The sequence below is a fragment of the Thermobia domestica genome, chromosome 13, assembly GCF_964235325.1.
Source record: "Thermobia domestica chromosome 13, izTheDome1.hap1.1, whole genome shotgun sequence".
Lineage (NCBI taxonomy): Eukaryota > Metazoa > Arthropoda > Insecta > Zygentoma > Lepismatidae > Thermobia > Thermobia domestica.
Genome location: NC_137466.1, coordinates 66,920,296 through 66,947,158, shown reverse-complemented (window position 1 = coordinate 66,947,158; position 26,863 = coordinate 66,920,296). Strand labels below are relative to the sequence as shown.

At 32.7% G+C, this 26,863-nt stretch overlaps 2 long non-coding RNA genes across 4 annotated transcripts in view; one reads left to right on the top strand and one right to left on the bottom strand.

Annotated features, from left to right (window-relative positions):
- LOC145668205 (uncharacterized) overlaps positions 1-24,429 on the bottom strand; it is a 202,685-nt gene extending 178,256 nt beyond the window's left edge. For 2 of the 3 annotated variants that reach the window (XR_014127988.1, XR_014127987.1), the window contains exon 1: positions 23,391-24,429. This is a non-coding gene — a long non-coding RNA (uncharacterized LOC145668205). Of the gene's footprint in view, positions 1-13,341; positions 13,705-23,390 lie in introns of those variants that run through there. The other variant, XR_014127990.1, reaches the window with a different exon arrangement.
- The window catches only part of LOC145668206 (uncharacterized), a 72,386-nt gene that overhangs the window by 22,230 nt on the left and 23,293 nt on the right, over positions 1-26,863 (top strand). The window contains exon 2 of the long non-coding RNA XR_014127991.1: positions 20,632-20,821. This is a non-coding gene — a long non-coding RNA (uncharacterized LOC145668206). The remainder of the gene's footprint in view (positions 1-20,631; positions 20,822-26,863) is intronic.

The window sequence follows — 26,863 nt, the reverse complement described above, 5'->3', positions numbered from 1 at the left end:
TAATATTTTTCAATATCGATATTTCGATATTTGAAAATCCCGATCAATCTTTTGATGTATCGAAATATCGTTATATTAATTAGTAATAATTTTCAATATCGATATTTCAAGACTTGAAACTATTGATCAATCTTTCGATATATCGAAATTATCGATATATTGATCAGCAATATATTTTAATATCAATTTTTCGATCTTTGAAAATATCGATCAATCTTTTGATATATCAAAATATCGCAGGGTTCTACTTACAACTTTACAGAATTTTTAAATAGTCAGGAGTTTTGCATCTGAATTTAAAATCTGTTAAGAAACAGTAACATTTAAGGTTTTGCTAGGCTGGAGGAGGGGAGGGAGGGCAAGATTCTCCGAAATAAGTACATTTTCACGTTTTTTTCATTAATGTATTATTATATTTTAATTGAAATGTATATATATCTCAAAGTCATGGGAAGGGGGAGAGGTAACTACTCCCCTTGAAGGCCTAATTGACGCCACTGACGCAAAATATTGTAAACTTAAAGTGGGCATTGCATTACTTTTATTGTTAAGTCAATTCTCAGAAAGAAGTCAGGAAACCTATGTGTAATGTTAACCATATGGCCATTACAAAGAAGCAGAAACAGAATCATCATTATTTTACGTTTGAGATCATAGTTTTCCGAGAAGCAAAGCAGTTCTTCTGCCTCTTTTATAAGATATAAAACATTGCAAATTACAAATACACAAGTTAGTATTTACTTTTATTTTTTTTTTATTCACTATTTTCAACTGTAAAGATCCCGCAACGCCAGTGGAAAAGTTTAAAAGCACCTTATTAGGCCCTATTCTTAAAGATGTATTACTGCCACAACATTTATAACCATTTTTGTACAGTTGTGATTCAATATTTTAAAATAAAAGCACAGACATCTGTTGATTGCAAAAGTAAACGTTTTTCTTAGAATTTAGTTGCATGTAAGTACTAATGCTTTAAAAATTACAGATGTAATTGCACTGAGAAACATCTTTTAGTTATTCAATTTCACTTTTACTTTATTAAAGATCATTGGTGTAAGTTTTTTAAAATGAAAATTAGATGTCGCATATTTTTCATAATATTGTTATACGTATATTATTATAAGGGAACGCAATATGTTAACTTCCTTACTATGAATTATCACAATTACAAACAGTGCCTTATGTTCGTGCACAGGGAACTTAACGAAGAGACAACGTTAAATCGTACATTATTTGCAATCATTATTCCAAGACGATAATTTATAAAGTATTACCGGTATCTACTAGTAGAGGACGTGAATTTTTAAAAGTAGGATTTTGTTTTCTCTTTCACTATCTCCCTTCTATAACAGAGTTTTCTAATTGCTTCAAATGCTAGACCAACTCCGAAAATCGTGTACCCACTGGTTCATATCCCGGGGGGATAAGGAGATATGTCCCCCCCATAATCCGATTTCAAATGTGATTTTAGGGGATAAGGGTTATGATTTGTGTCCGACTGCCACAAAAGAAAGTAAGATGGAATTGATTTCTCTTGGCTTTTCCATTTTGAAAAAAAATCGTATTCTGTAGGATTTCTTCGTGCTGTGACGCGTTTAGTAGCCGCATTAATCTGTATTAATTCCACCTGGGCACAAATTGCCATAAGTGGCAGAGGAGGTTATGTCCTCCTCATCTGTCTCAGCTTTAGACAAGGGCGCCGATCGTGGGGAGCCCGGACCCCCAAAGCTCATGTGGGCCCAAATGTATTTTTATGAATATATATTTTTATGTATTTTTTATTGTTATATGTATTTTTATGAATAACCCCCCCCCCCAAAGTTGCAGGTAAATCGGCGACCTTGCCTTTAGATAGGGCACAAATCCCGGGTAAATAGGCAGGACAGTCCCTCCAATATTAGAACTGGGAGGATTTTCCCCAATAATCCGATTTGGAAAGTGCTTTTTGGGAATAATTGTGATGATTTTTATCCAACTGTCCGTTCCCCCGTCCTCTCCAATGTTGAAGACAGATTTGAGCCGATGCGTATGCCCATTGTTAATGGAACACAGGACTGTTCACACCAAATACATGTAAGGAGAGTAACTTCAAATATAACCAAGGTTTGGTAAAAATTCTAGGTATTGAAGTCGTTATTACTTAATTGTAAGTTATAACGGTTTTTCAGTAAACAGAAAAAAATATTGACTATTTAGGTCTAGGGATGCGCACGAGACAAGATTTATGGCTGTCTCGACTCGAAGATGTGCTGTAAAAGTGATATCTCGATTCGAAAAATATATATTTTTCTATTGGAAGAGCCGTGTCTCGACTCAAATTTTGTCAGGAAAATCCTGTCTCGACTCGTCTCGTGCGCATCCCTAATTAGGTGTAAGCGAAGTTTAACGCTCTCTTTTGAACACCAAAGTCTATTTGCTGATAGTGGAAATCAAAACCACAATACGGGCTTCGTACGTGATTTGTTATTTCTGGCAGAGATCTATAACGACTCTATAGAAAAGCGTCGTCAACCTGGTCCGTCTGGTAAAATATAAGTTACGAAGCGATAATAACTTTTCTTTATGCAAGAATCAACTCAGATATTCAAAGATCATTAGCCTCACCTTTATTGCTTGATATGTCTTAAATATTCCTTTTTAAAACCGTGAAATACATAAATTCACTTGACTAGGTCAACACATAACATGTACATAGCCACAACTATCCCATAATAATCTCTTACATATATTAAAAACATTCTTCTTTTCTGTTAATTTAAAATGAACATTCTACTAAGTATATTACATATTTATGAGCACTTTTTGCCCACGGTACAGGTAAATATTATACAAACTAAAGTATTTCGTTATAGAAAATGTCGCCCGCCAAAGGGACTGAATATAAAAGTCATGAGTAGGCTTGGCTTTTATATTCAAGAACCACTGGTCTGATTAGATTAATGTTCGTACATTACATATGTTCTTTATATTTTGATCACACCTCGTATATATCTTCATTATTTTTTGGTTAACCCTCATATATATATAAAATATTAGTTATTATCATTCACATAAATACATTTACAATAAATCTTTGATTTCATTAATATTTCTCTTTTATTACATTATTATTTATTCTTTATCATTAAAAACATCGTCGCTTAGAAATATAATTAACGAGGGTGAAACACAAATTATCAAGATTACTAGTTTCGATCATTATTACAAACGATGATGTGACAAATAATATTTATTCTTTTCGGGCGCATTGTATAACAAATAAGTTAGATGTTGCAATTGTAATGTATACATAGTAGCACTAAGATGTCATAAATAAAGAAGAATTTCATTCAAGGTAGTTATTGAATAATTGATTTTATAGAATAGATCTTCCTTTTAACATAATCTTTGACAATTAAATTTTCAACACAAATCAATCTAATATAAATAATCTTTGCTTTTAATTAATTATAAATCGAATTATGATTCTTCACATTAACAAGAAAGAATAAAAATCATTTGAAAATCAATTTTCCAGTTTACTTAAAACTCTATTTAAGCATTTCAAGTATTTATAAGAATCGTTTTCATTATTGGTATTAACACACAAACTTAAAAATGAAAATTTACAAGAATCTACAACTAACATGAATTTAACCTAATTTCGTTAACGGTAATCATGTTACATTCGCACTGGCATATGAATCTAATAAAGTGCATTGTACCGCACAATCGTGGTTAGGTTCTACATTAGGTTGTACATGTCTTTCATCGTGATTTGAATTTGGATACGAAGTACCATCTCGTGAACAATGATTATGTCTATACATAGGATTGATAGCATCTCTAGGATTTCGACATGTATTTCTATTATTTTTGTGTCTACTTCGGTTGATTAGGTTAGGCGGATTCCTTACATAGCCTTGTCTATTTTGTTCATTTTGATTGCTAGAGTATACTCGTCTTAGGTTCGGTTCATTATTATTCAAACTTCGGATATTCAAATTCCGAACAGGGACCAAATGATCAGAATTATTCTTATTTTTACCCATTCCTGATTGTGTTAGATTCATAGCATGGTATTGAGTTTCGTAGCATTGTACAAGCATTAATAAATGACTGAAACTCATACACTGTGTGGAAAATAAGATCTGCTGTAATTTAAATGGAAGCAAATTGCGAATTGATGCAATTATTCTTGATTCCGATTGCAAGGGATTAACAACCTTTAATTCATTATAGACATTTATAACAAACTCTACAATAGATTTGTGCAATCGAGGATTGAAATGTTGATTTCTAAGAGTGGCATCTCTGTTTGCCAGCAAAAAGTCATTTTCGTAATTCGCGATCAATGCCGCTTTAAATTCCTCATATGTACTAATGTGATCACGTATTGCCTTAAACCATAAGGAACAAGGTGGGAGTAATACATGGGGTATTAATTTCATGTATTGTGATCGGTCGATAGACATTATATTACATTCGTCTTGGAATTTCTCTAAGAAAGAACTAGCATTTTCATTGCACTTACCACTAAATTTACTCATGGCTTTGATTTCGCTCATCTTGACACTTAGCTTTACCTTTCTTTTCTCACTCCTTGTTCTTGTGGTGTGATTGTTCCGGTCCGTAGCGTGCTGTGTCATGATACCATTTATATTTCGTTCATCAGTGATCTTCGGACAATTTTCCTCTAATATAATATCCTCCTCAGATTCCGGCGAAGGCGTATTTATATCCGGTGATTGGGGAAACTCGAAGCGATCACTGCCCAGATTATTGCGATAAATGGCGTCTCTAGCCTGTAACGTTTTAATTTCTTCCTGCATAGTAGCCAACTGGATCTTTTGATGTTTAACGGAAGATTCTATTAACGTTAAATCCTTTTTTACAGCACAGATTTCATGATTTTGATGATCGTGCTTTTCTTGACACTCATCGGCTAACCTTTTTAACTTCTCTTCAAACTGCGAGGATATGTCGTTCATCACCTGGACGATTGTTTGTTTCGTATCGTCTGATTTCAGTTCTATCCGTTCTATTCGTTTACTTAATTCTTCATACTGCTTGCTAGCTTCATTAAATTTCAGTTCTATCTTCTTTTCCATGGTCTGGTTAGCTTCATAGAACTTCTGTTCCATGGTCTTGTTAGCTTCGTTGAATTTCAATTCTATCTTCTGTTCCATGGTCTGGTTAGCTTCATAGAACTTCTGTTCCATGTTTGTGTTAGATTCATTGAGCTTCTGTTCCATGGTTTGTTTTATCTCAGTCGTCATTTGCATAATTTGTCGCTGCACAGCTAACAAAAGTCGATCCTCAGATGACAAACTTGGTGTTGCACTAATTTCACCTGGATTACTGGTATTAGATTCCTGTTGCACTATTTCACTATCCATTTTTCTTTTGATGACCTTACCGCTTCGTAATACGGTTAAGTTCGTATTCATAAATGGTAATATCCAAGTAAATTCAGCCCTACTTTCCTTCTTCGGGAACTGAATTTTCAAAAGATCCCGGGTTTGGTAAACCAAATTTTTATAACGACTCTATAGAAAAGCGTCGTCAACCTGGTCCGTCTGGTAAAATATAAGTTACGAAGCGATAATAACTTTTCTTTATGCAAGAATCAACTCAGATATTCAAAGATCATTAGCCTCACCTTTATTGCTTGATATGTCTTAAATATTCCTTTTTAAAACCGTGAAATACATAAATTCACTTGACTAGGTCAACACATAACATGTACATAGCCACAACTATCCCATAATAATCTCTTACATATATTAAAAACATTCTTCTTTTCTGTTAATTTAAAATGAACATTCTACTAAGTATATTACATATTTATGAGCACTTTTTGCCCACGGTACAGGTAAATATTATACAAACTAAAGTATTTCGTTATAGATCGTATCCAGTGGCGGCTCTAGCCTAGGGTCGGGGGAGCCTAGGCCATTCAGTTTTTTCAGCAACAAAAATAACTGAAAGTATTATTTATATATTTTTGAAAGTTTATAGTAAGCAGTGGCGTATTTAGGGGGGTGGCTTCCGGGCTTAAGCCCCCCCCCGAAATTTTACTTAGTATAGTAAAGTAAATGAAATATCTTGCAGAATTTTCACATTTCCAGGCAAAGCCCCCCCGAAAGTTAGCAAAGCTCCTCCCGAAACAAAATCGTAAATACGCCACTGATAGTAAGCGTTGCCTTTTATTCTTTATTGGAAAAATTTTTGAAACATTACCCATAGTTTTAGTTGGGGTTTCTCTGTTATGCAATGTGTAAAACGATACTTGAGGTCCATTCTGTCAAAGTCCAATCTAGCAATTATATCCAACGGGAGAGAGTTAAGTTGGGAATTTCTGCAAATACCCATGAAAAATTGTAAACTCATGATATTCTATACCTATCATAGTCTGGGTTCTGGATGCCAGTGCCCCCGTTTCTACCATCTACATTAACTACAGATAGTACCTGGAACTACGTGCACAATATTTATGTGCATTAGTCACGAAGGGACACTATTGAGTGTGTTTTTTTTAAAAAATAATAAATGATTGATATAGAATCTTTTAATTAAAAACTAAAGGATATCACTAACTTATAGATAAGATACTGCTCTTGATTAATTTCTTACAAGTAGTATTGACGTTACTATCAGACGAGTACCCAAAATTTTTTGTTGGGGGGGGGGGTGTCCAAGGTTAAGGGGGCAATACTGAAAGACAGTGCCGTTTATGTAGTATTAAATCGGTGTCATTCTACACTTGAAAATATGATAACCTATATTCTCAGAAAAAAGCATAGAATTTCATTGTTCTTAAACAAAAGAAAGAGTGCAGATGAAGTGTAAGATCAAATATTGAGGCTACACCAATCATTTTTTTTTTCTGCTAAAGAAGTTTAGTTTTATTATGGAAGTGAACAAATGCATGTCGACTTACGAAGTTTTGGTCGGAAAGAAGTCCGGACCCGGTGGTCAGCCTATCCCGTGTGTGTGCGCCCTTGGTAATTATAAAAAATTCGAGGATTACAGTTAGGCATCATTGTTAGATCTAAATGTTTGTGACACTGCTTGGAATATGTGTAACATTTTAAGGAGAAATCAAACAACAGGAGACGCAAATGCACTACTTAACTGTGAATATTTTTCATATGCAATAGCTACATAAGTAGGCCTAAGTAAATATTCTATTCAAGTAGAATTAAAAGTTTCAACTACATGGAATTGGCAACGACAGTCATACCTTCTTCTTTTTTGAGCAACAAAAATTCTCTCTCTTGATTTTCTCTAAATCCAAGCATGAAAATTTACCCTGAAATATCTTATTTTGTTCAGTCGATCTGATCTATCAATTGATATTTGTCTTCTCTTTTCTTTTGGCCAATATTATAGTTATACAAAAATTTAAGTTTAGTAAGAGTTAAGCGTAATTTTTCCATGCATAGGTATATCATTAAGCATATTGTGTACGGTTTTCTTGTTAATAACATATGGAAAAGCTTCATTAGTTTCTACTTCAGAATCAGTTCTGTGGGGCACGGTGACCCAGCGGTACAGTGCTTATCTCGGGTGTTCGAGTCCCTGGTTCGATTCCCGACCAAGTAAGTTTGTGATGGACAACGTTGTGTCCGCGTGTCTTCTCGGGGTGATCCCGTTTCCTTCCACATTTTCATTCCATCAATTCTTCCATAACCATTCACTTGCTTCAATTACCATTCTGTCTTGGGCTAACAGGCGGAACGTTAAACTGAGACATTTCATTTTCATTTTTTAGAATGAGTTTCGCCTTCATAAATGGCCTGATTATCGTTCAGCATCATTTTTTTAGGTTTACAAAAGAAAAACAGTTTTCCTCTCCATTTTCTGAGAAACCACGCACGACAATTTAAATTCATTCATTTTGTTGAGCTGAATGAGCTCTGTCGATTGGTATACGTCTCATCATTGGGATGTTTCTGCCCCTGTTGAATGGTAACAATACTTAAGTTTACATTTTAGAATTTAGGCCTACGTTTTAACCCTTATATACTGGTAATTCTTTAGTATTATTCTCATTGGGTGTAAACTTTAGATTTCTATTGGGTACATGATAATGTGAGTGACAACAATAAATGGATACAGTACGCATGGCATACTGTCCATTTAAGGCTCTTTTTAAATAGTGAAATCCATCGTAAAATAATAATAATAATAATAATAATAATAATAATAATAATAATAATAATAATAATAATAATAATAATAATAATAATAATAATAATAATAATAATAATGAACAAAAACCAAACAAATATTTGCTACCAAACGCGATAGTTGGTCTTTGACGCGAAAGGCTTTGGTTCGATTCTGGACCATGCTAGTTTGTGGTGAATAAAATTGAGGCTGCCCTCTGTCTTCATTCCACTAAACCTTTCTTCTAATTCACTCGCTTGCTAGATCTATTCGTTTCCTTTGACTTATTACATGTATTCATGGTAAGTTAAAGTAGTAAGTTTTCACTTATTTTTTTTTTCTTTTTTGGCAGAAACTGAAAACAGAGTACTTCAAGAGGAAATGCTTAAAATATGGTATCTTGTAAGAAAAATGGAAATTTAAAGAAATATTTACTTGAAATAATAATAAACTGATACAAAGATAATAAATGTTAATCAATTATTTGAAATTTTCTTCTGTAAAAGTAGGAAAACGTTTACTAACTTGTAACGTAACGTTCTTCCCCTCGATTCTTTAAATTAAACAGAATTATAATTTAAATGATCCCAGGGGAAGAACGTTACATTCCAAGTTTTGTTTCCTCTACTTTTAAAGCAGTGAATTTCAGGTAAATTATTTAATATGCATTTCCTCTGTGTCAGTTTCTGCATTCAAAAAAAAAAAAAAAAAAATATTTATTTTTCTCTATGTAATGAAAGGAGCATCTAAAATTATGTTCTAAGATCAACAGTGTGACAAGACTTCCTTAAATCCAAATGCGAAAAACACAGACTTATATGTTGATTACAGTGGATTCTGAAGAAATTGCTTGCATTTACTACAACCGTTTGTAATAAACTACAAGTATGATTGTCGGACATTTATTATTGCACCTTACACTTTTATTGAAGAACTGTAGTTTTTTTTTTTTGTTTTTTTTTTAAGTAAAGAGATTAGATGTCGCGAAATCTTTTATGATATTTATTTCTTACATTATTGTAATAGTGCTCAATAATACAACTTTGTTACATAAAATAATTATAACGATAAACAACAACTTAAGTTGATTTTGTATTACCAAGAAAACTCAAGAAAAGGACCTGAAAGGCAAGGGCGCCGATTTCTCTGTAAATTTGGGGAACCCATTCACATGGAGAAGGTATATATATGAGGATTTTAAGACAAATTGCATTCAAATTATGCCAAATATTGTATATTCATAAATAAAATAGAGGGCCCATATGAGCTTTGGGGGTCCCGATCCCCCAGGATCGGCGCCTTTGCTGAAAGGACAATTTTATTCTTCGCAGTTCTCGTCTCTCTCTCTCTCCTGTAGGATTGTAATAAAAATATATTCTTTCAAGAGAGTTGTATATCCTGTAGACATAATTTAGTTTAACAAAATATAACTTTTAAAATTACCTAAATATGCGTAAACCAAATCTTAATTAGTCTTATTATATTCTTGGATTTAATGGACATACAAACTATACTTTCATCAATTTGATTGTTAGTAATTGAATACTATGAAAATATTTTATATTTTATATTTACTTTGAAATAAAATCTATGATCCTCATAAAAGTCTTTTTTCTCTATTTTATAATTATCATTAACCACTTAGAAACTTATGTGTAGGTACTTTGAAAAACCTAAATGTATTTTTTTTTACATTATAGAAACATAAGGCTAAGACATTGGTTTCTCTATTAACTAATGTAGCAAATGAATGTTTAAGTAAAAAACATTAAGTACAAGTAATTATAAATGTCTCACTGGGAAACTTATCTACTTTCTTTCAAAGTGAAACCCGGTTTATTCAGAGGGTTCCCTGAGACTCGTAATTCTCATTCCTAAATTTGGCCTATTTTCTGTTGACATTTAACGGGCAATAACTAAATTGAACCTTGGTTATCAGCATCGAGCTCAGTACTATCTATAGTCCTCATCACTATCAAAGATCAAGTGGCAATATGTGTGCGGCTATTATACCTAAAATTCATCTATGTGAGAGTTGATAATTACACTTGTTAGATGCCTCTGAAACAGTTGTATAATTTTGTGTCCATTGAAGAGCTAAATCAACTTAGAAATACTGAATTTATTGACAATAGTATTATTTTATTAGTTAACATTAAGAGTCAATCACATTATTTGAATGAAGTGTAAAATGTTTTATGTTCCTAAACAAATATTTACAGTTCCGTACTTTGAATAATGTTAACAGAATACAGAAAACAATCAAGTAATAATAAAAACTAAATTAGTTAATTGATTTATGTCGTTCACATTTTATCTATCATCTATGTGGTTGAAATGTTATGAATTATTTTATTTAATTTTCACTTTGTTCATCGGAAGGTGACTAATTCATTTTTCAACTTTGCTAGTCAAAAAAACATCTCACATTTGTTATGCAATTGGCTCCGTGGTGATTCCCCTTTCGTGAATTTCGTACTTTTCCTCCTCAAAAAGAGTGTTGTGGCTTTCCCCCAAGAAAAGGAACTAATCTTACTCAAATGCACCAAATCAATTACTGTCTGAATGAAAAAAGATTCTTTTCCTACTACACAGTAGGCCTATTAATCATTACTGGCATTTTAGTATTGTACTATTAATAATGATCCAGAATTACTGTTTCAAGTTAAAATATCATAATAAATAAGTAAATTATACACATAATAAATAAGTAAATTATAAATTTAAACCATTATCCCACAATTATGAAAATATAGAATTACTACTAAGATATTGCACGATCGTATTCAATAATGGTATACAATGTAATTTAAAAAATTTATATTAAACTCAATTTTCACTCTGACACTTTACCAGGTTTGGAATTGGTAGTGTGTGTGTTTGTGTATTTATAAACAAACAATTTTAGAAAGCTAAAAATAAAGCTTGTTGCTATAGGAGTTAGCTCATACTTAGTACTTTTATTTTATTATTTATTATTTTTTTTTTAAAAAAAACTTGTTTTTCTTCCAATAACTAATCGCCAGTGGTTACTCAAAGTTGGAATATAACATTCTTCTTTCTTTACTAATGACGTATTAAAATTCTTGTAATTAAGGATTATGGAATTAGAAAAATTCGAGTAACTGGCCAATGTGACGATTTGACACAAAATAATTCTTCTCGGTCACAGTTGTATACGGTTATGAGTTCGGCCTGGTTCGGAATGTGCACAAATTTCACATGAGTTAAAATTATATATATATATATAAAATACTATACTATATAAAATACCAGTTGAAGTACTGACTATACATAAACACTCTTAGAGATTATAAGTCGACGGACTAACGAAACACGAACGAAAGATTTAAAAATAAAATGAAATTTCCTTTCATATTCCACACAAACCAGGGGTAACAATGGATCTGAAAAAGTAGGGGGACAGTAGGTAGCGACACGACGTCCCGCCGTCCCCCTGCTATCTTTGCCCATTACATTTTTTAGGAACTGAGGGAAAGCCGTACATATTTTTTGGACGTAGTGGGACGGCATTCCCCCGCGTTACCCCGGACTTTTACCCCTGAAACAAACTATAGATAAGTTTAAAATACCGACCACGGGTATTAGTGGGCAAATTTCAGCTACCTGGATACAATTTACAAATTAAAATTATTTTTTTAAAAAAAGTACTTAAAAGGAATTAACAATACCGGTACAACCAACAACAGTAATGAGGATTATTATTTTTATCTCTCCCAGCTAATTACAACTAACAACAGTAATCAGTGGCGTTTTTAAGGGGGTGCTTCCGGGCTTAAGCCCTCCAAAAATCTTACTTACTACAGTAAAGTAAATGAAATATCTTGCAGAATTTTCACATTTCCAGGCAAAGCTCCCCTCCCAAAACAAATTCGTAAATACGCCACTGACAAGTAATAATGATTATGAAGTTTCGGTTTGTTTCAGTTGAAGATTAAGAAAAATACAATTTCCAAAACATTCACGAGTTTGTTCATTCTCTACTCAGATAAACCCAAGAAGTGTTTTACGTTTAGACTTTTGGCTCACGAGTTAGTAAAGGAATAACCAGGAGAAGAAAATGTTCAGGAGAGAAAGCCATTGGGTTGGAAGCTCCACGACGGGCAAAGCCCACATAACGATAATTTGAATACGACAATAATGACTTATCTCAATATTCTACTTGTGTCTTCTCTAATGCTCCTAATGATTCTACCAAAAAAAAAAAAAAAAAAAAAACTTCTGGTTTCTATACATCACTAGTTATATAGAAATGAAATCATTAAATTTAACGTCCAACATTTATTCCCTTTAGGCCAATGGAGACGATGATTAAATTAAGTGAATGATGATGGGAAAATTGGTGTGATGAAAATGTGGGAGGAAACGGAAGTACCCCGAGAAAATTCTCACACACGATGTTGTCCACCACAAACTTATTTGACAAGGAATCGAACCAGGAACCCTACATACTAAAGATAAACTCCCTTCCACTGAGCCACCATGCTATCCCCACTAGTTATATAAAGAAAGTGCAGAGTGACAATATGTCCCGAGTAATCGGGCATATCCCATTATGAGAATACAAAATATTGTTCTCGATTTTTTTCTTTGAATAACACATTTTGTCTTGGCACTGATTTCTGCCACTACAATAGATTTTAATAAGATTTTATATGTAACTTATGTAACACTGCTTTATTATGTTACCTTGCCAAACCTTCATCCTGCTATAAAATATAGGTTAAAATCGAGCTTAACAAAAATTTCTAATTCTTTTTATGTAACAAATATATTTATGTATTTATTTATTCGTTTATTCAGCTTGCCTACCAACCAACATCAGGTTTACAATATTATTGCTCAAGTTTAAATATGGTTACTCTTCTTGTCTTATATTGAAATAATAAAATTGAAACACTACAGTTATTTTTTAAAGTTACAATTAAGTCCTCACAATAGTTTAAATTGGCAAAATTGCCTGACAATCTATTAGCAGGATGCGACATCTATTAGCATGAGGGAAGCCAGCGATAGAGCAGGATGCGACATTATTAATATAAATCTTCATTATTAGGAATTAGCGTTACGTACTCAGATGTTTTCCTTTTAGAAATAGGATTTATTTGTTTGCTATTTAAAACAAAAGGTAATAAACACTTATTAGTAAGTAATAATATTACTCACCTGCTGCAGCACCGTAAGTACAATTTTCATCCACTAATAAGAATTTTTCTACTTAGTGTATAACTTAAAAGTAGATTTTTATAATACAACAAGTATTAATTAAGGTTGTATAGCAGTTGAAACACTAGAAAATTTTGACGACTGCACAAAATTTTACAGAATATAGTACAATATTGTTGATACTATTTCTTCAAATACGCTTACGTAGGTACGCTCAATACACAATAAGAACACACACTACAATACATGTTGTGAAGCTGATGATTAACCCCGTTACTGTTATAATGCACATAATATATAATAATAACAGCCATGACCTCTCTATCATTATGTTAAGGAGAGACGATATAATCACACCTTATACGTTGCTCTGTTTCTAACGAACTAATCAAAATGAATTGTGAAACTAATTACGGAGAGATGGTAATTATGTAAATAGAGAAATATTAATGAAACAACTTATGTTCCGTATGGTTTAAATGTTTTAAATGCAACTTCTCCCTCGCTGTCTTTCTTTATTTCTTTGTCTTCAACGAATATATTTTGTTATTGCTGGTTCGGGAGGAAGTGATTTCATTATTAATTCAAACACATGGATCCCTTTAAGGAATTTGGTTTATACCTAGTGTATTTCTTTTGCATATTTATTTACCTTGTCTGCCATTTCGTGTGTGTTCGTTCGATGGATCACAATCACTTTTAGCCAGGATGTTAAAGGTCAAAAGTTAGGACAAGAAATCGTAGATAGAGAGGTTATATTAAAACCGGAAGTAGTAGGAATCAACCATTTCCGATTTTAACTTTGATTACTATAGAATAAAAAAATGGTAATAGATAGGTAATAGATGGTAATGGTAAAGCAGTTTCCTGCAATCGATTACGCGTCCAAAAAATACGTTTCATCTCTATTATTATCTAGGAGGACATGATGACTCAGTGGTAGAGTGCTTATCTCTATTTTGTAGGGTCTCTGGTTCGATCCCCAGTCAAGCAAGTTTGTGATGGACAATATCATGTTCGTGGGTTTTCTCGGTGTACTCCCGTTTCCTCCAACACACTCATTCCACCAATTCTTAGGTTATCATTCACTTGCCAAATTAACCATTCGTCTGTCTTAGCCTTAAGAACATAATCGTGGGAAGTTAAAATGAAATATCTATTTCATTTTCTATCCTTAACTCTCTATTAAAACCGAAAACAATAGAAATTCAAGACAAACTTCCGGTTTTAGCTGAATCAAATTTGGCAACGAATCACATGCGGATTTTTTTGGGGGCCATAATAATTAATTTTTCTTGGTTTTGTCGAAAACTACGCATCATGAAAATTTACGCCCAAGTATCTATTTTTTTTTTTTTTTTTCAGCAAGCACGACATAGTCCATCGATTAATATATGTTCATTCTTTGAAAATATTAAAAGTTTAAGAATTGATAATGCCATGGTTATTGCTTTAGCCTTGTTGTACGGTATACTGTCTAGTTAGTGTTATAATGAAAAGCTTGATCAGTTAATACTTTAATATCAGAGCTTCATCTTAATGGTGGTGTGGTAATTGCACAGAATCAATTATTAGGTTTACAGAAAAAAAATCGAGTTTCTCAAAAACTTCGCTCGAGGATTTTTCACACTCACTCAACTTATCGATTCATTTAATAAACTTCCATGCACAGTGCGTTTAATAAGTTTCAAGACTGTCTTGAAATAAAATATTTAACAATGCCAGAAAAAATTCTCACCACGCTTTTTTTTATATATACATACATCCTTTTTCAGGCCATATACTCGCGGGACCGGTCCGTAGAGGGTCTAGAACATCCAAGGAAAGTCCGCTCCGTAAAGGATCTAGAACACTCTTAGAAAGTCCGGACCGTAGATGGTCTAGAACGCTTTAAGAAAGTCCGGACCGTAGAAGGTCTAGAACATTCTTGGAAAGTCCTGTCCGTAGAGGGCCTAGAACGCTCTACGAAAGTCCGGTACGTAGAGGGTTTAGTATGCCCTATGAAAATTCAGCCTATAGAGGGTCTAGAACACTCTTAGAAAGTCCGGACCGTAGATGGTCTAGAACGCCTTAGGAAAGTCCGGTCTGTAAAGGGTCTAGAACGCCCTAGAAATGTCGTCCACTGAAAAAGCGGTTTGAACAAACATTACATTTGATTGAACCGATGCAACATGCTCAAAACGCTTTCCTTTCAGGGCAAATTTTGGCTTTGTTGGAAGAAAATGAACTCTTCTCGAAGTCAAATCAGGCGAATATGGAATGTTCATCAACTGTGACCCTAATTTGGCATGTCACTTGAAGGGCCATGTCACTTGTAAGATATGTTATTCCACTGCAGACGAATTAAAAACTAACTATATGGCTGTTTCTAGTTTACCTTATTCGCGGCAATCACTGAGAAAAACATAAGTCAGCTTAAATCATGATCCAATATTCCTTTGATCAGTCCGCAGCAAATGTATATGTGTGTAACTTACTATTTCCAGACAAATTTTCACTTAAATACAATCCAGTTCAAACTTAAATCACTTTCTTTATTCTTTTAAGCAATTATTGATTCCGAAGTCATCCTAAAACTAGAAAATTAGGTAAATTTGGTGCGAGCTAAATCGTATAGGTCCGATCTTTATAAAACTTCCCTTTTGTAGAAAACTCTCGAACCCAACTAACCTCACTATTGCTTTTTCCTATATATCAGGGTTTGGGGTTTACACAGCAGTAAGCATGGAAACGTGTATATTAAACATAAGAGTTTGTAATCACAGTCGAGTCTAGGTAACTTGTTTAAATTATTAATATAACTGTCAGCTTCCATTGATTGAAATATGTTAGAAATAGAATGAATTATCCGACTTTAGAAATATTTCTGAACATAAGGATTAACATAGGCAATTAAACTCTGCCTCTTTATATTTATATGAGAAATAGAATGAATTATCTGACTTTAGAAATATTTCTGAACATAAGGACTAACATAGATAACTAACTCTGCCTCTTTATATTTATATGCTCAGACATACACTACTTGATGACGTAAACTAGTCATATAGCACCATTGCGAAACATTTTAAAATAACAACATACAACAAAACAAGAAATAAACCACAAATAAACGAAAAAAAAATATTGTGATGAGTAAATTCAAAATTTGGTTAGCCACAACCGTTGCAAATGAACAATACTCAAGAATATGATATGAAAAAGGTTATTATTACTTGCTATCTCCCTCCATTAAGCCACTCAATAGCTATTTCTACTTAAAATGACCTTAAAGGACCCTATTCCGAATTTTGTTTATGGAATATATTTGATTAACAATGATTGAAGAACCGTGCATTTCAGTTGTAAATTACCAGTATATGTAGGATTAATAGCCTATGTTCTTACAATAAGAATAAGAATAATAAAGATTTTTCTAGTGTTGTTGAATAATTTCCTAAGCAGAATTTTTGCATCATTTAAAAATAATGTTAAAAAGTGTCACAATAATTTATTATTATTTTAACTAAATTTAGTTTCAAGATCCGATTGTATTACCATAGGCACCAACATTTATTATTATTATTATTATTATTATTATTATTATTATTATTATTATTATTACCTAAATTTTGTATTGAATAGAATTCAAAGTAGATATTGTGATCTTGTTTTTCCGTTTCAACTGTGTTTAGAAATATTGGCCCAAAGAGAGAAGCAAATAATAAATAAATAAATAAATAATGATTACAATCAATTTTCTGAAACAGAATAATTTGAGTCAAGTCAGAAAATACCTCAACTGTCTCGTACTTTGTACAAAACCTATATATATCAACTTTTTACATTAAAACACACCGAAATAGCATCAACCTTCCAAGAATTTAAAGAAGATATTCTACATAATTACATTCGCCTCTTAATATGCATTATTATTGTTCTTATATAATGTAATATCATCCGATCCTCAATGTATCACATGCCTTAAAAGACGACGATAGATACTGATAAATAATTAAATGAATACATATACACTGCGCATGCCTGTCTGAAATTGAACCTGCGGCTACACGCACTATTTTTTTTAAAAAAAAAAAGGATGTGAGTGTAATTTCAAAATGAATTCCTTTGCTAAAATCAATAGGTGCTGAACACCCGTTAAAAATCTGATATATGTGCTAGAGCCCTAGAGCATTCATATAGTCATCGCTTATGCATACAATCTCTACGAATTACTAGCGAAAATGCTTTATAACATCGTACTGAACTCTGAATTCATTGTAGTCAAAGAAAATAATAAAGATTCATGTTATAATTACGACCAATACTAACGAATTCATTAATTGTGATTTAATACTAATTTCTTGTGAAATGCTAGATAGTAATACAATTTTGAAACAATATCATAACAACACTTTTGGCGGTATTTTTATCACTAAGCGTTACAGCGTACCTTATACTTGTACGAACGTTGTCGTTCTGATAGAACTCACTAACTACCTGGATTTTATGTTTTTCAAGTTACTACAGCAAATTGAACTGCACGAAAACAGTGAAATTATATGTAGGCGTAAGAACATTACTTAATACTAGTACATAAGAACATAAGACGTCTGTTAGCGTTAATTGATATTGCTAAACGATTTTTACCAATGGTTTTAAACTTAAAAATAGTTAGTAATTTCTCAAATTAATATTTTGGACTCATGTTACGTGTATTGATATACATTATTTTTTATGAAGTTTATGAAGTACTGCAAGCAAATTTTATGAAGCAAATTTTTAAGTACTGCAAATGCTTGTCAATTATTTATCTAAATAACAGGGCTGCTCGTTTTCTTGATCCACAGTTCTGTAAGTATAAAACTAGGTTTTGCAATACATGTGTCCTTTTCGCAATATGAAGACAATTCACAAAATTCTCAAACACAGAAAAATGTAAATTAATTGAAGTTTAACCAAATGAAAGAAATATGTGAAAAGTTTAACAAAAAAAATAAATTTCCAGTTAAAATTTATGAGTAAATGCAACTAAAAAAAAAGAATTAAATTTTCAGTTGTCTTGTTATCATCTATCAGCGCTAACAAGTATATAATGTACTGGTGAAATAATAAAAAAAAATGCAAATGCTTATTGAAAAAAAAGGAAAGGTAGATTATATAGAAACATGTAGGTTTTTGATTGGGTGTGGTCACAAAAAAGAATTTGCAGTTACTCAGTATAGTTTTTTTTTCAATTCTTCTATTCCTTTTGTGTTCTCGTTTGTATTACTGATGGGAGTGTACCGACCTCTTTCTTGCCAGAGCAACCAACACCTTCCAAATGTCATTCACCTGAAAACAGCCCTGTCTCACTCTTTCAATCAGAGTTGCTGATCTTCACGGTTAAGTGAAATGAAAATAATACTACTACTAAAAAAAAAGCAGATATACAATAATAATAATTACAACAATAACAATAATAGCAACATTGAAAAGACCAACAACTTACAATATATTTGGGTCGATTGTGGATAAGAGAGCATTTTTGTATACTAATCGACAGTTTTGATCGGTATCCAAAAAGCTTAAAGAAAATAGCACGCTGGCTTTCTTGACTAAATATTAAAAAAAAAGATTTCCTTTTTTTCTTTTTGTTATTTCTCATCATACTATATCGTGCTTTTTTTAAAAAAGAGAATTTCCTTAAGCGATAGTATGTACTGAATATAAAATACCTATTTTAGTATCTGTCTATATCTTGGTGACGGCATTCCTTTTTTTTTTTAAAGTATCGTATGTAAAAGCGATTGCAATATTCACGCCGAGGAAATTATTTTATCGGTTAAACATAGTCGGCATATTTTTTTTTTCATTGGTATTATTTTGCATATTCAATATACCTGAAGGAAGAAAAAGAAACGTAGAAAGCAGTGTTTTCCTGCTGTTAAATTACGAATCAACACTTATATACATATTTATTTAGTGTTTGAGATGTAAATGAAGGACTGCGTTATAAACACTTGGAAGTGCCAGGAATATAGATGCCTAAACTTATAAGGTGGATGTTCATGAGCACAGGACTCACTTATTAGACCTCAACCTCACAACGTAAGTGGGTTGAGTGCATAAGTGAGAGTTTGAGCTGCTGTGAGGCTGTACCAAGTGAGGGTGATGTCGAAATGATTATGTGAGTTTGAGGTTGAATGAATGTGAGGTTAAAATGATATGAGTATGTATTCTAGCGTGCATGATTGATAAAGTGATCGTAAGGTTAAGTGGGGTTAGGTCAAAGTGGGCCCCTTAACTCGAAATATTTTAGTAAAAAATACAGCAGCTGAAAGTATGTTTCAACATGCAGTGCATCTTGGTAGAGAATACTATTGCAGCTGAAGAAGAACTATTTTTTAACATGTAGCAAACCTTGGTAGTGAATACTGCAGATGAAAAAAGATTTTTTTTTTTAACATGAAGTGGATTTTGGTAACGGATACTGCACCTGAAAATGCAGCTGAAAAGAGAATTTTGTAACATGCAGTGAACTTTGTTAATAGATACTGTAGATGAAAAGTGAATTTTTTTTTTTTTAATATGGAGTGAACTTTGGTAGAGAATACTGCAGTTGAAAAGTGATTTTTTTTTAACATGCAGTGAACTTTTGTAGAAAATACTGCAACTAGAACCAGGATATTTTAAACATGCAGTGGACTTTGGTAGAGAATATTGCAGCTCATGCTTACGCCATCAAACTCGACATCACACTCGACATCACTCGACAATAACTTTTCACTCACATCATCATTTCAATATCACGCTCACTCACCATTGTACTCACAGCATCATTTCTTAATTAGACACACTCAGCCTCACATTAAGTTCATCTTTCGACATCACGCTCACTTGACTCATGCTCACAATATAATATGGAACTCACACTCATTTAAGATCACAATCACTTCTTGAAGTTAAGGTTGTGTGAATGTTAATTTCCGTGCTAGTCATGAGCATCGACTACATGAATTTAGGCATCTATGATAAGAACATACATATTCGATATACCTATCAGACGATGACATAATTACTCGAGAAACACACATATTTTTTTAAAAAAAGTTGTAAATAGTTTCCATAAATTTTATAGAGATTTTAACAAAATTTATTTCAAAATTAGAAGAAAACACTGTAAGCTGATGGATTAATTATACCACCTCTGCAAGTAATGTTGAATATGCATGTCTCTAATGCAATATTTAAGATAAATTATTTTTTGTTTTAGTGCAATTAGTAAAAAAAATTCTCTCCACACTACATATTCATCTTTCTTTGTTGCAGGTCTCTCAGAAGCATTGGAAATTCTTAATAATGGAGGAGCAGAAAGAATTTTCCCAAGAAACTCGGCTAAAGTCTGTACATTCACAGAAGAATCCAAATATTGGTCTGGATGGTATTAGGAAAATCATGAAAAACCTTAAATGAGAATGATCCGCTGCACAATTTGAACCTGAGTCCTTCTACTTACGAGGTAAGAACAACAGACATTTATATCATTAGAGTTGTCCAAGAATTGAGACCGTCTCGTCTCGTAAAAGTAATGTCTCATCCCGGAAAATGTATCTGTTTCTATTAGAAACCCCGGTCTATATCATCTCACATATTGTTACAAAAATACTGTTTAGTTTCTTTTCGTCGGTAACCCTGTATATCATAAACGAACTCTAAATGATATTAGTTTAGGGAAGTGATGCTTTTGGTGCTTTTAATCACGAGTTCAGGAAGCCTTCCAAAATAATCTATGCTAGCGAAGCCATGAGGGTATATGGGGAATGTATTTCACTTAAGAGGTAACGAACATGTCATTCGTTCGTTTACTTTGGCTTCTCTGGAATGATTTTGAATCAAGATTAAACTGAAGCGATTCTGTCTGCCTTCTTACGTTAGTAGATGTAAGATTGGGTTATTTGCTGGACAGCCGGACTTGGATAAAAAGAAACAAGGACTAAAGTTGAAACTATTATTATCATTTTAAGTATTCTGTTATCAGTAAAAGGTCACTCAGTGCAAATTAGCATATTCTATTCACTGTGGTCCCTCCATGTTCTTTTTTTTTTTTTTTGTTTATTATCATCCATGAATTGTGGTCTTCTTCTTTTCCACCCTGTTTCATCTTCTAGTATACCTTCTATCATACTCCTAATAAGATAATTTGTCCTTGAAGAATACCTTAGCCAGTTTCTTTTCCTCTTTGTAACTATGGCAAGTATTGCTATTCCTTCGCTAACACTTAGTTATTAGATTTTTTGTCATTTGGCTACATTTCTCCAGTCTTCTCCAAACCCACATTTCAAGCCTTCCAGTCGTGTTTAGTCGTTCTCTATATGTAATGGAAAAGTCAATAAATGATTGAAAGAAATGAAATTTGTTTTAAAAATCATAATTCTCTTACTTCTATTGACCTATCTCCTTTATTCTTTAAGATATCAACGTGACACGTTGAAGAACTTAATATTTAGTGTTTTACTAGATATATATTTGAGCAAAAAAAGATTTTTTGTCATATTTTATTGCATAAACCATAGTAGTTATCCTGATACTTATGCAACCAAACACACAATAAGGCTTGTGGGTTGCTAACATTTCAGGCAGGAAATAGTTTGCGTGGTAAGTAAATTTTAAATTTAGTGTCATAACAGATATCAGGCATGCTTAAAAGGCTGGTGGAGTCATGACCCAAATTGACTCACTGACGAAGTAGTGGAAGAAAATTAAAACCTTTACATTACTTAGCAACTTTAAACATTATGTAAAAATTAGGTAACTTATACAAGGAAAATACGTTTAAGGTCAAGGTCGTAACCAAGAAGAAAACTAGATGTCAGAACCATTACGTTTAAATGTGGTATTTTGATTTTGGGGAGTATGAGATATCAATACGAGAATTTCTGGAGATGTGTAATGGATTTCTGAGGAATGGCCACCCCTGTAGATGATATAATGTAAGTTACGCAGAAAATAATTTAATATACCAGAATCAATTTGCTTTTAAAAAGATCTGATTGTAAATTAATTTAGTTAAGTTTAGGCTACTTTTAAAGTTGTATTTACTATCATTTTTCGGGACACAATAATTGCTGATAAAGCAATGTGTATTAATTATTTATCAAACTTCTTGGTAGACTCAGCAAGGTCAATTTACACTTAAAAGTGGAAGAAAGTTGGGCAGAGAGACTATATTTCAAGGCATCATCCCAGTTTTCAGCTGGTGAAACTGTGGAAGATTCTCAGACAGGGGAAATAGCTACCGGATTCGAACCTAGGACCTCCTTCTTGAGAAATAAGCATACTTACTACTAACCCAGACCGCTTGGAAAATATTTGCTATTGTGATGTATTGATATTAAAATTAAAATCTTAATGAATAAGAAAAATACTCATACATTTTATTTAACTCGAGTTGGCATGTTCTCTAAGTAATAATAAGTAAAATATCGTATCAAACTTTGCAATATAACGAGAGAATTAGAGAAAATGTGAGTTCAAAATAATTTTATGTCTCTTTATGCACTTCTTGGAGGTCTCAAGAATATTTTTAAATACAGATAACTAGTCATAATCAAATATCTTTATTTTTTGTCTAAAATTTAATAGAATTTGTGTAGCTTTCACTGCTTTCATTATTTACTTGGGAATTTTAAATAAATTATATAATACTTTCAGTAATATTATAACCTGTACCATTAGTACTTCTATTATTATTATTATTATTATTATTAATGTAGTAGTAGTAGTAGTAGTAGTAGCTATATATATATATATATATATACTCTTATAGCTTCGTGACGGCTGTAAGTTATAAAGATACAGGATTTACTTAAATTTAGGCTATACAAGTCCATATTATGCTTTCCGTTGTAAAGTACGTTTAGGTGTCATTTTACCCAATTAAATTTTCAGCTCAAGAAGAGCTAAAGCCCTCTATAACTCTTCTTGTATCTGAGACAAAATACGTAATAGCTTTATCATTTAAAAAAAATAAAAAAAAAGTATTCAACCTAGGAACTTTGTCATACTGAAACTATAAAGAATCAACTCACCTGATAAAAGGATATGCACAAGTCTCCTTGACCAACAGGGTTCGAACTTGGAGCCAAAAGTATAAAGAATTGAAGGAACCATCTTCCATTCAAACTCAGTATCTATTATAATAGAAATATTTAAAGATATGCACTGCCACAAAAGAAATACTTCTTTTTCATTTTATGGATTTAACCCAGTTATGTAACGTTACACTACTTATTCGCACTGTGAGTTCACTAAATATTTAAATAAACATAATAACATTGTTTAATAAATAACAAATATTTTCCGAATATAACTTGAACTGTAACTTGTTTATATGTAAAATTACCCATAGCTAAGCAAAGTGCACTATTTATGAATGGAATGTTAGCACCGTTATACAGAAAACAAATATTTTCAAAATCACTGTATAGTACATTTCGAACAGAATACTTGCACAATGACGTTATACACTTGTTGTTTTTAACCTATTTCAAGAAGCAGATAGCATGGCGACAAAACCGACACACTATATACATACTGTCAACCAGTGTGAAAGAGGGAAAGACAATGCAGTGCTACAGAAAACTTTTGCCCGAGACATAGAGAAAACGAATAGTTATTTTTTTCTTTTTCCTGTCGCGTCTCTGTGGTGCAGTCGTCATCAGGGAGGTAGCTTGACCATTACCGTCACGGGCGCCATATGTAATTAGACTTGATTGCTATCATTAGTTCTTAAATTTGCAAGATTTTTCCCTCGATATTAAAAAAAGAGAGAGTGAAAGAAAGAAAGAGAGGTACGGAAAAACTTCAACAGCAGATGTGACTTTGTAGGGGAAAGTGGGGTAATTGTAGTGGTGGGGTTAAAATAGGAGACACAAATTACCCCTTCTCTACAAAAGTTCTCTTTTTTTCTTTTAATAGAAGTAAATGACAGATTGAAGAACAGTACAAGTTAACCCCCTCTTTTTCTTTTACAGATAATTTCTTGTAGACTATTTGACTGTTTTTCATATAGGGAAATAAAAATGGACAAAGTAGGGTACCAATGTAACACAAAAATTGTTACTATTATTGGAACAGACAAGGACAAAAAAAATACACGCGCTGAACAAAGGAAGACATAAAAACTTACACAAAAAAGAATATATTTTCTTTTTTGAAAAACGTACTCAACAAAAAGAGAACTGCTTAAAAGAATAAAACAAAGCATATACAAGTCTACTAAGACTTGCACAAATACAAACACATATCTTGCTCATGGCTATACATTCATGTGTGCCTTTGGTGCGAGACTTTGGTTTGACTCAACGACATTACAGAACTGTAATTGTCAATAATTAACTATATATACTGTAGAGACCTGCGCGGGCTGGGCTTAGCCCGAGGCCCGGAGCCCGGCCCGGCCCGCGGGCCGACACTGATTTCTCTTCAAGTCGGGCCAGGCTAGGGCTGATTAATTGCAATTCTTTAATAATTATTGACTTTCGTTAAACAATAATGAGAATGAAGGCAAACGTTAAAGAAGTGTGCCCGTGCAAAATGTTACAAAATGAAACTTTAAAATTTTCGGGCCCGAGCCGGGCTTGGGCCAAGAATTTTAAAAAACTTATCGGGCCGGGCCGGGCCTAGGTACATCTTACTGGATTGGGCTGGGACCGAAAAATTCGGCCCGTGCAGGTCTCTAATATACTGTATATAATATTGTTAAACCGAAAGTTAAGATGATTTCTCATCGCATCTTAGTTTACAAATAAGTTCGGAATTAATCGATCAATGTAAACAGTTTTTTTTTTAAATAAATTTATCTGTAAGCTACTGAAACTCATATTCAAATAATTAGTTTATTCCTTGATTATTTGCAGTAGTAAAAGGAGAGCGCTTTTATGCTTTGGACCATTATATTGTATACAGCAATGCTTATCAACCTAATTCGTATCACGACCCCCATTTTATCACATCCTCTTGTCAGCGACCACTTTATAATCTCTGGTGTGTAGTAAACTTGTGTGGGATTTTCGTACATATTTGCGGAGATCTCACGATATCAATCTATTTCTATAATAGTAGAATCTATTTCTTGTATATAGTAGATACAGTACCTTCCCTAAAAGCGAATGGATTAAAACCAAATTTGGTCAGTTCATTCATATTACAAATAACGAATCCGATCCATCATACTGTTTCAAAACGGAAGCCATTTGAAAATTTTAAAACTTCATAACTCCCTTAATTTTGGGTCATATGATAAACAATTAAAATTATTTCTATTTTTTTTTTTAACTTCGACAGTTGTTAAAAAAGTTACTGAGTATTACTTAGTATTTTAAATGACTTGTTAATGTGCGTCACGAAGAGTGAACCGCATATTCCCGTACTAGTGAAATTACTCCATGATCAGGTGTTTCATTAGGTGTCAATTTTAGTTAATTGTATTTCAACATGCAGATTTTGTTGTATTTGTATTTTTCTCGTATTTCAATATGAAATTTTCATTAGTTTCATATCGTACCTCTTTCATTTAAATTGATTTTTAAACAACTCTGCACCTGTTGAAAATATTTAGTAGATTAATTTTTTGTTGTTCTTAACTGTATGAATAAAAATAAAAATATACCCATCAGAACAAAATTCAAAATAATATTCAAAAATATTTTCCGATATTAGATTCTAATTATATTTTATCTCTTCCTCTTATCTTCGCGACTTCCATGAAACACTTTCGCGACTTTCCCTAGGAGTCGCAACCACCAGGCTGAGAAACCCTGGTATATAGTATTAGATGCATGCATTAAATACAAAGTTGCAGTGCAAATATAAAATAGTGTTCGATAACGATTTGTGTTGAAGAATCTTGTACAGAAAGCTAGAATCGGTGGTGTCCGTACTCCTATAATCAAACTCTCTTGAAGACGAGATATTGTGGTGGGGAATGGTCTGTTTCTCTTGCATGACAGTTTGTGAACCACGAACTACACCGAATTCAAGTCTTCTTATAGTTCGGAGCCCCCGTTATTATAGTGCTGCCGAAATGTCTTGAGCCGCGGCAAAAATGCTCACGCCCCTCACCCCAAAGTAAAGCTCATACTTTCGACACACCCAAGCGTTGAGCCAATAAGGATTTAGCTGTTTTTAAGTGAGAGAGCCTTAGCAAAACGGATAGGAATTACTTCAGCCGATAGCAGAGTTTGGAACGGAAGACTGTGTCAAGTGAATGTGGTATATCTATAGTAGGGCAGTGTAGCGTTAAAAAAAAAAATCTTTTACTAGTCACATTGTCACAAGAGAATGTGAAGTCAATTTAATGTTTTGGCTTGAAATATTGCTGATAAACAATGAAAAATAATTGCTTTGAATAAATTATTTATTTTCTTCCTGTAATGATACGAGTTGGAGATGCTTTAAAAGGTAGTCGATGGGCAAGATTTTTGGAAAAGGCTTTACAATTAAAAAAAAAAAATACACGCAAGCGCAAAATGTCTAACCTTGATACCTCAGTACAAATCTA